Source organism: Scyliorhinus torazame, chromosome 4, assembly GCF_047496885.1.
Source record: "Scyliorhinus torazame isolate Kashiwa2021f chromosome 4, sScyTor2.1, whole genome shotgun sequence".
Taxonomy (NCBI): Eukaryota; Metazoa; Chordata; class Chondrichthyes; order Carcharhiniformes; family Scyliorhinidae; genus Scyliorhinus; species Scyliorhinus torazame.
The window spans coordinates 308,773,584-308,786,736 of record NC_092710.1 but is presented as its reverse complement, the minus strand read 5'-3'; the positions used below and the strand labels follow the sequence as shown (position 1 = coordinate 308,786,736).

Below are 13,153 nucleotides of genomic sequence, written 5' to 3'. Positions count from 1 at the left end.
ATAGCTGAGGAAATTGTGGAGGCATTAGTGATGATCTTTCAGGAATCACTGGAGGCAGGAAGGGTCCCAAAGGACTGGACGGTGGCTAATGTAACACCACTGTTTAAGAAGGGAGGGAGGCAGAAGATGGGAAATTATATGCCGGTTAGCCTGACTTCGGTCGTTGGTAAGATTTTAGAGTCTGCTATTAAAGATGAGATCGCAAAGCACTTGGAAGTGCATGGTAAAATAGGACTGAGTGAGCATGGCTTTGTCAAAGGGAGATTGTGTCTGACAAATCTGTTAGAGTTCTTTGAGAATGTAACAAGCAAGTTAGACAAAGGAGAACCAGTGGACGTGATTTATTTAGATTTCCAGAAGGCCTTTGATAAGGTGCCACATAGGAGATTGTTAAATAAGTTAAGAGCTCATGGTGTTCAGGGTAAGATCCTGGCATGGATAGATGATTGGCTGACTGGCAGAAGGCAGAGAGTGGGGATAAAGGGGTCTTTTTCAGGATAGCAGCCGGTGACTAGTGGTGTACCTCAGGTGTCTGTGCTGGAACCACAACCTTTTACAATATACATTAATGATTTGGAAGAAGGTACTGAAAAATGAAATGAAAATTGCTTATTGTCACAAGTAGGCTTCAAATGAAGTTACTGTGAAAAGCCCCTAGTCGCCACATTCCGGCGCATGTTCGGGGAGGCTGGTACAGGAATTGAACCGTGCTGCTGGCCTGCCTTGGTCTGCTTTCAAAGCCAGCGATATAGCCCTGTGCTAAACCAGCCCCTCTGTTGCTAAATTTGCAAATGAGACAAAGATCTGTAGAGGGACAGGTAGTATTGAGGAAGCAAGGGGGCTGCAGAAGCTAGGACAAGCTAGGAAAGTGAGCAATGAAGTGGCAAATGAAATACAATGTGGAAAAGTGTGAGGTTATGCACTTTGGAAGGAGGAATCTAGGCATAGACTATTTTCTAAATGGGGAAATGCTTCGGAAAGCAGAAGCACAAAGGGACTTGGGAGTCCTTGTTCATGATTCTCTTAAGGCTAATGTGCAGGTTCAGTCGGTAGTTAAGGAGGCAAATGCAATGTTAGCATTCATGTCAAGAGGACTAGAATACAAGACTAGGGATGTACTTCTGAGGGTGTATAAGGCTCTGGTCAGACCCCATTTGGAGTATTGAGAGCAGTTTTTGGCCCCATATCTAAGGAAGGATATGCTGGCCTTGGAAAGGGTCCAGAGGAGGTTCACAAGAATGATCCCTGGAATGAAGGACTTGTCATATGAGGAACGTTTGAGGACTCTGGGTCTGTACTCGTTGGAGTTTAGAAGGATGAGAGGGGATCTTATTGAAACGTACAAGGTACTGCGAGGCCTGGATAGAGTGGATGTGGAGAGGATGTTTCCACTTGTAGGAAAAGCTAGAACCAGAGGACACCATCTCCGATTAAAGGGACGATCCTTTAAAACAGAGATGAGGAGGAATTTCTTCAGCTAGAGGGTGGTGAATCTGTCGAACACTTTGCTGCAGAAGGCTGTGGAGGCCAATTCACTGAGTGTCTTTAAGACAGAGATAGATAGGGGATTAATAAGGGGATCGGGGTTATGGGGAGCAGGCAGGAGAATGGGGATGAGAAAATATCAGCCATGATTGAATGGCGGAGCAGACACGATGGGCCGAGTGGCCTAATTCTGCTCCTATGTCTTATGGTTTATGGAGCAGGCCGAGTGGCCAGGGGTGACCCACCAAGGGACTGGGGCGGTGCCCAGGCACGGACCACCGTTACCACAGCCATCTTACTGCGCACTCCACTGACCGCTCACCTTGGCCCCTGGTTCTGCAGCGTGACACCGGCTGTATGGGTGACCCCATCCTCGAACCTCTGCCACCCACCCGCCCCCTCACCCACCCGGGACAATACCCACAGTAGCCCCTACCTGGGCCGTTGAGCGAACCCCTGGTGAAGACTGTGCAAGCGGACGGTACGCCTGGCATCAGGGACGGGCTCCAGGGCCAGAGGCCCCATGGTGCTGGCCACCGACGGGGCCAGGGTCACGGGAATGAGGTGAAGGGGGGGAAGATCACGAGGGCGCAGAGACTGCAGTTCCAACCTGGTTGGGCACGGGGATAGGCACCATGCTAACATGTCGGCCTTTCATCTTCTGCAGACAATGGATATTGGAATTCAACCCGTAATGGTGGCCTTCCTGCTAGTCACCGCAGCCCTGGGGGATGCCCTGCGGTTGTACGAGCTGGAGCTGCTCAAGGAATAATAATAATCACTTATTGTCACAAGTAGGCTTCAATGAAGTTACTGTGAAAAGCCCCTAGTCGCCACATTCCGGCATCTGTTCGGGGAGGGAATTGAACCCGCGCTGCTGCCTTGTTCTGTATTGCAAGCCAGCTGTTTAGCCCACTGTGCTAAACCTGCCCCAGTATAAGCTGCAGCAGCGGATCATGCCACAGGGGGACAGATGGCAGCCTCCCATGATGGACAGTGAACTGCCAACAGGCCGAGAAGGAGGAGGTGCCAAGGAGGAGCCGCATGTACTGACACCGCCTGTCATTCGAGGACCTATCGGACCAGGTATACTGTTGAAGACTCCAGCTGAGCAGAGAGACAGTGCAACGTTTCTACCAGATGATGGTGTACCTGGCAACACGGGGTTATGGGGGAGGACATCTGCTCCCGATGACCGTCAAGGTGACGGTGCAGATGACAGGCCGCTCTACACCAGCCGAAAGAGGCAGCACTCGATGAATATGCAGCTGACATGTGACTATCAGCTATGCATCATTCACCTCTGCACCCGCTACCCGGGCAGTGTGCACGACACCTTCATCCTGGCACACTCGTCGATTCCTGACATATTCGAGACCCCCCACCCCCGGCTGGGAAATTGGCTCCTGGGCGGCAGGGGTTTTGCAATGCGGCCATGGCTGATGACTTCCGGAGGCCAGAGATGGATGAGGAGACCCGCTACAACGATGTCCGCCCATGCAGCGACCAGGAGCGTAATCGAGCAGTACTTCAGGCCCCTGAAGATGTGGCTCAGGTGCCTGGACCACTCTGAAGGGGCCCTCCAGTATGATGCTGGGAGGGTGCCCACATCGTGGCAACCTGCTGCATCCTCCACAACATCGCGCAGCAGACGGATGACGTTCTGGAGGAGGAGGATGAACACCAGGCCTCATCCGATGAGGAGGATGTGGGGGAGGGCAAGGATGGGCTGGACATGGGACCCAGGCAGGCACGAGAGGACACACAACTTGTGCGCCAGGGCCAACACGCTCTGATCATCTCCAGGTTCACTACTGGGGGGGGACAGGCCAGGGGCAATGGACACTTTATCCCACCCCCTCACTCCCACAGCTGGCCACCCCCCGCCAGCAACCTCCATTATACATACCTGCTGTGCTATGGGTGGGGGTCCTGGATTGTCACTAACAGGGGTCTGGTCCATGCGATGGAGGCTGATGACAACCCGTTCTTGGATGAGCTCTGGTGCTCCGCATCATATGCCAACGTCTGACTCCTGCCCACGGTAGCACATTCCACCATCTTGGTGGAATCTCCAAGATTGCTGGGACTGTTCGTTCCAGAAGCCTGAAACCCGTCTGGATGGCAGCTAGTTCCTGGGGTCGGCCTGCCCTCCGACTGTTCGCCCCCTCGTGAGTTCCTACCTTCTCCTGCTGTACCGGTGAGCACCAAATAGTGTCCCAGAAGCCTCTTCACTAAAGTGCCCAGTCGAGCTGAGTGTCTCTGGGATGGTGGAGGATGTTGGAGACAGCTGTGACGGAAAGTCAGTGTCATCCTCCGACTCAAGCTCCAGGGTCTCCTGAAACTGGTGTCCGAGCTGCTCCCATCGCTGCTCAGCTCACAGAGGGGCTACGGCTGTGGCACTGGCTGGGCTGGGGGCGGGGGACACCAGATGGATGCGCCCCATCACCAGCAGGTCCTGTAAGTCACAAGACGCATGATTAGACCGGGGGGGGGGTTTGAGGGTGATGTAGGGGTGAGGGTGGTGCGGGGTCGAGGGTGGTGCCCTCGGCGACCTCCCTTTCCTCCCGTCTGCCACCCATGTCCAACGCCCTCTGCTCTGCCATGGTTAGGGGCTGCTGGTCCGGCAGTCCCTCTCCTGTCTTATCCCGCTCTCGTCGGTTCTGCGCGGCTGCCTTCTGAGCGGGGGGACGACAGACAACGACAATGTTAGACAGTCCGACGATGCAGCCCAGGGGGTGGGTAGCTGCTGGCCTCGGTGGCCAGGACACTCGGCCATAGCTGCCGGTATGGGAGCCAGCATGTGGTGCAGGGTGATGGTTCGGCCGCCCTCCGAGTGGGGAGGGGGCGTAGGTCTCGGGTTACAGGATATTAGTGTCAGGGGCACAGTGCTGACTACTCACCCTGGCCGCCCTGAGGTGGTTGTGCAGTTTTTTACGGCACTGCTGCCCGATCCGGACGGTGTTGTCCACAGCGCTGACAGCCTCTGCCACCTGTGCCCAGGCACGGTGAACGGCAGCAGCTAGCAGCCTCCTTCCCAGGCCAGTGTATAGGGTCATCTCCTCCACCACCTCCAAGAGGGTCTCCAGTTCAGCTTCGATAAATCTCTCCTGGCTGCCATCTTGTTGGCTGGGATGATGTGTGTCGGGAATGAACTGTTTATGCGGCTGCAGCTTGTCAGCCTCCTGAGTATCAGTCGCGGAACCAGCAAATCCGGCACCGTTTCTCATTGGACCCGATTGTGTTCCACGTGGCGCCAGTGCTAGCCCCTTAACAGTAGTTCAATCATCCAGGTGCGGCGCCAGTTTTGCTATTGTGAAAGTCCAATTCTGCATCGCCGTCAACACTTAGACTCAGAAACGGAAAATCCCGCCCCTGAAGTCTTTGGCTCTTGGCTGCCCAATAATTACAGTCACCAGCTTTGTAACTTCAAACACAATTACTTTTTATTAATAACATGAAGAAAATCTGCAGCACATATAACTAGTTAACTATTATCTAATTCCTAATCCCACCCCCACCCCCTGTTTTAACTTGCCCCCACCCTTAATACACACAACTCAGACAAACACAGAGAGGAAGTAAAGGATAAAGGAAGTAAAAAAGTATTTGTTTCAGATGGGTGTTTCCAGTACCCTGCTCCTCTTCAAATATTACTTTCAGTTTGAGATTTTTACTGTAGCTTCATTCAGGCCTCAATAGTTTTAGAAACTTACAACACCAAGTTAAAGTCAAAGTCCAACAGGCTTTCTGGAATCAGTACCTTTCGGAGCGCAGCTCCTTCCTCAGGTGAGTCACTGATGAAGGAGCTGTGTTCTGAAAGCTTGTGATTCCAAACACACCTGTTGGACTTTAACCTGGTATGGTAAGGCTTCTTACTATGCCCTGTCCGTCGCCGGCGTCTCCACATCATAGTTTTAGAAATACAATGCTCACAGCCTTTCTGGCGAGAGAGTGTGTGTGAGTCCTGGTCTTTGGCTACATCCTGTAGTGGTTTTCCCTGTAGATTCATTCATCCAGGTTATCTGCAGTCCCAGGAATACAACATTCTCATTCTGGAGAGAGCGAGTAAGCATAACATTATCTTACTGTGTCCAGGAGTTAAACTGAAACATTCAGGTCTCTGAGAACCATCCCACTGGGATATAGTCCAATCACCACCTGTTACCGGGCAGAATACCGCCTTTTCAGCCAATTCATCGGCTCCCAGCCAATCAATCAAACCAAGTCCCAGCCCATCTCTCTGGTGCCATTAAGTCTGAAGCTCGTGTTCAAACTAGCACAGTGTTCTCAATTCCCTATTATCTCTGCTGCTTGACTCAAAGATACGTATTAATTAATCACCCATGGACTAAAAATGATAACGGCAAAATAAAAGAAAGGGGAAATAAGGAAATAAAGAGGAAGGACGCATACAACTCCTCTAACACTCTAATCTTGGATGTCCCAGTTTCAATAACTTCTTCATTAGTAGCCATGTCTTCAGTTGCCTCGGCCCTCATGTGTGAAATTCCCTCATCTAAACATCACTGCCTCTCTACCTCTCTTTCCTCCTTTAAGGAACTTCTTAAAACCTGTTTATTTGATCAAGCCTCAGGTCATCTATCACAAGGCTTTATGTGGCTTGCTATCAAATTTGACTTTATTACATTGCTCGTAGCACTTAATCATGGGAGAGACCATGGCCTGGATTCACCAGTCCCCCAGCTGTGTGTTTCTCAGCGGCACGGCGTTCGCTGGCAGCGGGATTGACTACTCCCGCCGCTTGTCAATGGGATTTCCCATTGAAGCCGCCCCACGCCGCTGGGAAACCCGCTGGCGGAGTGTGCCGTTGACGGGAATAAGAAATCCCAACAGCTGGAAAATTTCAGCCCATGTGTCCGTCTCCCAGTGGTGTGAAAACATCCAGCGATTAAGTTAAAGGTGGGAATGGATCCAATGGGGGAAACCCGCCAGCTCATAGTAAGATATCAGTTAGGCTTACCAATGAACTTATTTATACCAATTATCCACAAGCCCACTAGAATTTAATGGTGGCTCAGGGAGTCAAATGAATTACCGGTGCCTCCCAGGGGCTGCCCAGCAAACATTGTTGGGATTGCAAGCCGCTTAGTGGGGGTTGGGGGGTTGTTCAGTGGCAGGCACTCTGTGCCCAATCGAAGAATCTAGCATCAGAAGGAGGTGGTTGGGAGGTACTGAAAGTCACCCTCCATCTCGCCAGTGACCCTCCCCTTATGACCCCCATCCCACCCTCGCTGACCTGAGTCCAGGGATCCAGCAGCAACCCCTTGTAAAGTTCCTGGAGCACTATTAACAGCAGCCACCAGCACTCCCCATGGCCCTGCCCACAGGGAAGCACTGCCAGCTTCTGATTGGCGTCATAAACCCTGGTGGGAGCCGGGGTTCTGGCACTAAATTTGGTCAGTCCTCCCCCCCCCCCCCCCCCCCCCGACAGAGGCGACACGTGTTTTTCAAAGGACCTCAAAACAGTGAGCGAGACCCACATCGGGAACATTATGTACAGTCCACTGCCTAGTTTTTCTCAGAAAGTGCTTCATGCTACCTGTCTATCATGGAATTTTCCGAATCTTAGATTGGAGGTAGGTAACTGTTGGACATCTATGTAAAGGAAGAAAATGCTTGAAAAATATAGTGAAACAAAAACTAATTGCTGTCAATTCCAAATGATTAATTGATGAGCTATAGAGGCTTTCACATGGTATGTTTTATTCAATACATCCATCAATGATGAATCCTGCAAAAAGCATATTCAAATATTGCGTTGCACATAGCTGAGGCACATATATACATTGTATAATGTGTGGAGTTATACCTAGCACAAAGGAAGATGGTTGTGGTTTCTGGAGGTCAACCACTCAGTCCCTGGACATCCCTGCAGGAGTTCCCTAGGGTAATGTCCTCGGACCAACTATCTTCAGCTGTTTCATCAATGACCTTCCCTCCATCAAAAGTGGAAATATTCGCTAACAATTATAGAATGTTCAGAAATATTCACAAATCCTCAGATACTAATACAGTCCATTCCCAAATGCACAAAAAAATAGACAAGATTCCGGGTTTGGCTGATAAATATTTGACCCTCACATGTGGCAGGCAATACCCATCTGCAAAAAGGGAGAATCTAACTATTCCCCGTGATATTCAGTTACATTACCATAGCTGAAAGCCCTACAATCAGTAACTGGCCCTGGAATGGACACTGCAGCTTCACGACAAATATTAACACAATGGACGGGATTGTCCGGTCCCTGATGCTGAAATCGCGCTCGGCGATCAGCCAGAGAATACCCGTTCATAACCAAATCGGGGGAGGCACCGCTTTCACAATACTCCGCCCCCTCCAAAGCAGAGTACGCCGCGCACGGTATCGACGGCCTCAGGACGTTACTTGAGGCTCACACCCCCCCCCCCGATGCTCCACCCCCTCCAAAGCAGAGTATTCCGCGCGCTGTATCGACGGCCTCAGGACATTACTTGAGGCTCCCCCCCCTCCCGATGCTCCACCCCCTCCAAAGCAGAGTACGCCGCGCGCTGTATCGCGGCCTCAGGACTTTACCGGAGGCTCATCCCTCCCCGATGCTCCACCCCCAACCGGCTGAGTTCCCTACGGCCTTGGTCGCATGTGGTCTCATCCGTCGGGAACTCGGTGTGACGGCTGCGGACTCAGCCCAGGCCCGCCACAGTCGGGGGAGGGCCGATCCGCGGGCAGGGGTAACTTTGCCAGGGGCTGGCGGCACTGTTGGGGGATGGTCTGCAGCGTGCGAGCTGGCCACAGTGGGGGCACTATTTCGCAGGCCGGGTCCGCGAGCAACCGGTGCATGCTGCAGGTCGCCGCTGTGAGCATGCGCGGCTACGGAGCCGGCAATTCTCTGGGCCATATCGGCAGCTAGAGCCGGGTGCTCTATGCTGTCTTCCTGCTAGCCCCCAGCCAAACAGAGGATCGGTGGCCATTTTACCCCATTTTTACTGTAGCAAAACGCCACCGTTCCCACGCCAGCGTGGGGACATAGCCTCAAAATCGGAGAATTCAGTCCAACACATGGTACAGCAGTTACAAGTGATAAGCCAAACTTTGCGTTTCGAATGGGTGCCTCGGACTGTCTCCAAAGGTGGGAGGGACCTTCCTGGCCATTGCTCAGCCACCTTCTACATGAAGTCAGGCAACCCTGACTGGTAAGGTGCTGACCTACCACAGTCCATGTGCTTTAATGAGTGCTTGGAGCTTAAGAGTGTCTGCTCAACAAGTGGAGGCAATTCACCGTAACAGGTAAACAAACAAAAAGAAAGATGATATGAAATGAAAATCACTTATTGTCACAAGTAGGCTTCAAATGAAGTTACTGTGAAAAGCCCCTAGTCGCCACATTCCGGCGCCTGTTCGGGGAGGCTGGTACGGGAATCAAACCGTGCTGCTGGCCTGCCTTGGTCTGCTTTCAAAGCCAGCGATTTAGCCCAGTGCTAAACAGCCCCTGAAAAATCGCTTATTGTCACAAGTAGGCTTCAAATGAAGTTACTGTGAAAAGCCCCTAGTCGGCACATTCCGGCACCTGTTCGGGGAGGCTGTTACAGGAATTGAACCGTGCTGCTGGCCTGCCTTGGTCTGCTTTCAAAGCCAGCGATTTAACCCTGTGCTAAACAGCCGTCTGCCAACCCTTTGGCTCGCAAACTGAAACATCAAGCCCATGGACATAAGATTTCAGCTGATCAATGGCTCATGAGAGACAGCTATGATCAACATGGAGCTTGATACATTGAACCTTGACATAGCATCCCTACAAGGGGGTCACAGTGGTGTCATGGTAACGCATCCAGTAATCCAGAGGCCCAGGCTAATGCTCTAGGGACATGGTGGGATTTTAACCCAGCTAATAAATCTGGAATATAAAACTAGTTTCAGTAATGGTGACCATGACTGATTGATTGTTCATAGAATCCCCACAGTGCAGAAGGAGACCATTCAGCCCATCAAGTCTGCACTGACCAATGAAAGATTACTTCACCCATGCTCACTCTGCCGTCCTATCCCATTAACCCCCCTTAATCTAACCAGCACACCTTTTTGCTCAGTTCAATTAGTGGTGGGCAACAAATGTTGGCCTTGCCCACATCAATTGAATGAAAAAGGAAACCAGGCTAGCTGAGAATAGATCACTGAAGGAAAAAGCATTGGGCGGGATTCACCGAGCCCGCGCCAGGTCAGAGAATCGGCGGGGGGGGGGGGGGCGCGAATCCTGCCACGCCGCTCCGACGTCGAGCCAACGATTCTCTGGTGACTGGAGAATCAGCAGCATTCGCGTGGACCCACACCGGCCGCTTAGGGCCAGCTTTCGGCGCCGGAGCAGCACACAGCACTCCGGCACCCGTGCTAGCCCCCGAGGAAGGGGAGAATGACTGGGCCTGGAGGTCCGTTGACGCCGGCGTCGCTCGCACCGGTTTCGACAGAGATGAAAGACTACTTCTGTGAGGAGCTTGACACAGCTATGAGTAGAATCCCTAAATCAGAACACCTTTACTTGCAAGAGTGGCTGCAGACCAGAAGACATGGCCCTTCAGTCTCAGACATTATGGCCTGTGGGCCAGTTTAGCTCAGTTAGCTAGACAGCTGGTTCAATTCCCGTACTGGCTGAGGTTATTCATGAAGGTCCGCCTTCTGAACCTTTCACCTTGTCTGAGGTGTGGTGATCCTCAGGTTAAACCACCACCAGTCAGCTCCCCCCCCCCCCTCAAAGGGGAAAGCAGCCGATGGCCATCTGGGATTATGGTGACTTTACCTTACCTTATATGGCCTGGGAAAAATAAATGAGAACAGACCGACTACTTGGGCTTTGCTGCTACCACCAGATTTGTGTGACTAACACCTTTCAGAACAATGCATGCCATAAGGCGTCCTGGAGACACAAGATCAGAGAATTGGCATCATCTGGATCTGATCAATACCAGACATAACTGTGAACAGTATTCTCAACACATGCAGTTACCACAGAGTTGATGCAATACAGATCACTTCCTAGTGTGCACCAGGGTTAGAATGCAAACTTTGAAGTTTTTTCTTCAATAGCAGGAATTATTTGATGTATCAACATCAGCCATACTGCCTACCCAGATAAAAACCAATAGTTCTTCGACTCAATTGAAGAGACACTCTCCGGCATTCCCACACAAGAGTGCAGAAGTGGAATGTAACCTACCTCAAAACACTGTTGGAATCACAAGGAGTCCCGAAAAAGTTGGAGCCAGATTGCAAAGCTGCAAAGTGGCGAGGAGTGCATCTAGTACTCATGTGAGCAGAGACCGTCAATTTGAGCTGCTGGAGACAAGTGGCTGCCTGGTGAATCTGCTCAATGTGATCTCCTCTTTCCATGATAACATGATGGGTAAGGTTAGATATGACAGGCCAACAATAAAACCCTCTGAGATCCATAGTGGGGTAAAACAGGATTGTGTTCTGACACCGATATTCTTTGGCATATTCTTCCCTTTGTTGCTGTCGTACGCCTTCTGGTCACCTACAGAGAATGTCTGCTGACATACCACAACCGGCAAAAACTGTTCAACCTTGAGGCCCAAGACAAAGATGCACAAGTCATCATCAGAGAGTTTCTCTATGCTGATGATGCTGTACTAACATCCCATACTGAGGAACACTCAGGGGCCCCAGCTCCGACCCAAACCTCTTGGAGAACTCGGCCGGGAACCCATTCGGACCCACGGCCTACCTCCTCTGCATCGACCTCACGCAATTCTTTACCTCCCTCAGCCCGGTCAGGGCCCTCAATCCCTGCACCTGCGCCTCCGCCACCCTCGGGAACTCCAGCCCATCCAAAGAATGCCTCATACCCTCATCCCCCCACCAGAAGCTGTGAGCTATACAATTTCCAGTAGAAAGCCTCAAAACACCCCATTCACCTCCGCCGGCTCCATTACCACCACACCCCCGCCATTTCTCATCCTCCCAATTTCCTTCACCACCACCTGCCTCCTCAACTGATGCGCAACCATCCTGCTGGCTTTTTCCCCACAGTCATATTTGCCTCCATGGCCCTGCACAGCTACCCCACAGCCTTTCCCGTGGGCACAAGTCCAAATTCCACACGGAGCTTCTGTCCCTCCTTCAGAAGGGCCTCCTCAGGAGCCGCCGAGTACCTCTGGTCAAACTTCCAAATGGCGTCCATTAACATCAACCTCTCAGCTCGCTCATCCCTCTACTTGTGCACCCAGATTGGGATAAACTCCCCCATACCTCCGCCTTCAGTGCCTCCCACAACGTGTAGACAGAAACCTTCCCCATCTTACTATGCTCCACATAACTCTGGATAGCTACCTCAACCCAAACCTGACCTCCACTGCAGCCGTTGGGGACTCCATTTTGCCACCCTCAAATCCACCCAACGCGGCATGTAGTCAGACAGCACAACCACCGAACACTCCAATCCAATCACCCCCACCAGTAGTACCTTGTCCCGGACAAAGAAATTAATCCGGGAGTATATCCAGTGGATGTGCGAGAAGTACGAACGTAAATTCCTTCGCATCGGCCTCTCAAACCGCCATGTCTGCCCATCGCATACGCCCCATACACCCCGACAGTTTCTTTGCCATAGACGACACCCTCAGGGATCTGGGGCATGACCGGTCCAGCCTAGGATCCAGCACCATATTAAAATCCCCCCATAATCAGCCAGTGCGTGTACAGATCTGGAATCTTTGCCAACACTTTCCTCAAAAAGTCTACATTGTCCCAATTTGGGACATACACATTCACCGGCACCACGGGTACTCCAACCTACCACTCACCATCACAAATACCCCCAGGGTCTGCCACTATGCTTCCCACCTCAAAGCCACCCTTTTAGTGATCAACACTGCCAGCCCCCCGGGTCTTCATATCCAACCCCGAATAGGATACCTGCCACACCCGCCTTTCCTCAGCCTTGTCTGGTACCCCACCTTCAAATGCGTCTCCTGAAGAAACACTGGGCGGGATTCTCTGTAGCCCGATAACAAAATCATGTTCGGCGATCGGGCGGAAAATGGGCTCCGAAATTGGGGCCAGCGCCGGATTGACATCGGTCAGCCATGCTCCACCCCTTCAAAATGATGTACATTCGTAATTCCAATAGCACCTGATCGTCCGGCCCACCTGCAATGTTCCGATGGGCCGAGTTCCCGGCTGCGCGGGACACATGTGGTCACACAAATCATGAACCCGGCGTGGCGGCCGCGTACTGTTTCCAGCGCCGCCACACTTGGCCGGAGTCCGTGCCGCTGGCCGGGATGGCTTCTGCGAGGGCTTGGGGGACTGGTGGGGGTTGGCCAGGGGGTGGACTGTGGGGTCGCGGATGGTGGGTTGGGTCCGCGCACGGCAGGCACCGTGTTTTATGGTGCGTGCGCTGCAGGTTGGCAGTCGTGCGCATGCACGGCCCGGGACCCGGCCATTCTCCGGCTGCTTTTGGTGCGGGAGGCAGGAGTTTCAGCCAGTGCTAACCCCTCACCTGTACCGGAATCAGTAAGTGGTTCGCGCCGATTTGCCGGTCGTGAAACACCATGGTTCCTACGCCGATGTCAGCACTTAGCTGCAGAAACGGAGAATCCAGCCCATCATGTCCAAAACCCCTCTTAAATCGGCCCATTCAACCCTTGAACGTTC

General features: G+C 52.2%; 1 protein-coding gene across 7 annotated transcripts in view; it reads left to right on the top strand.

The window, feature by feature from the left end:
- Window positions 1–13,153, top strand: part of LOC140411058 (sodium/calcium exchanger 1-like) — a 430,006-nt gene that overhangs the window by 400,930 nt on the left and 15,923 nt on the right. The window lies entirely within an intron of this gene.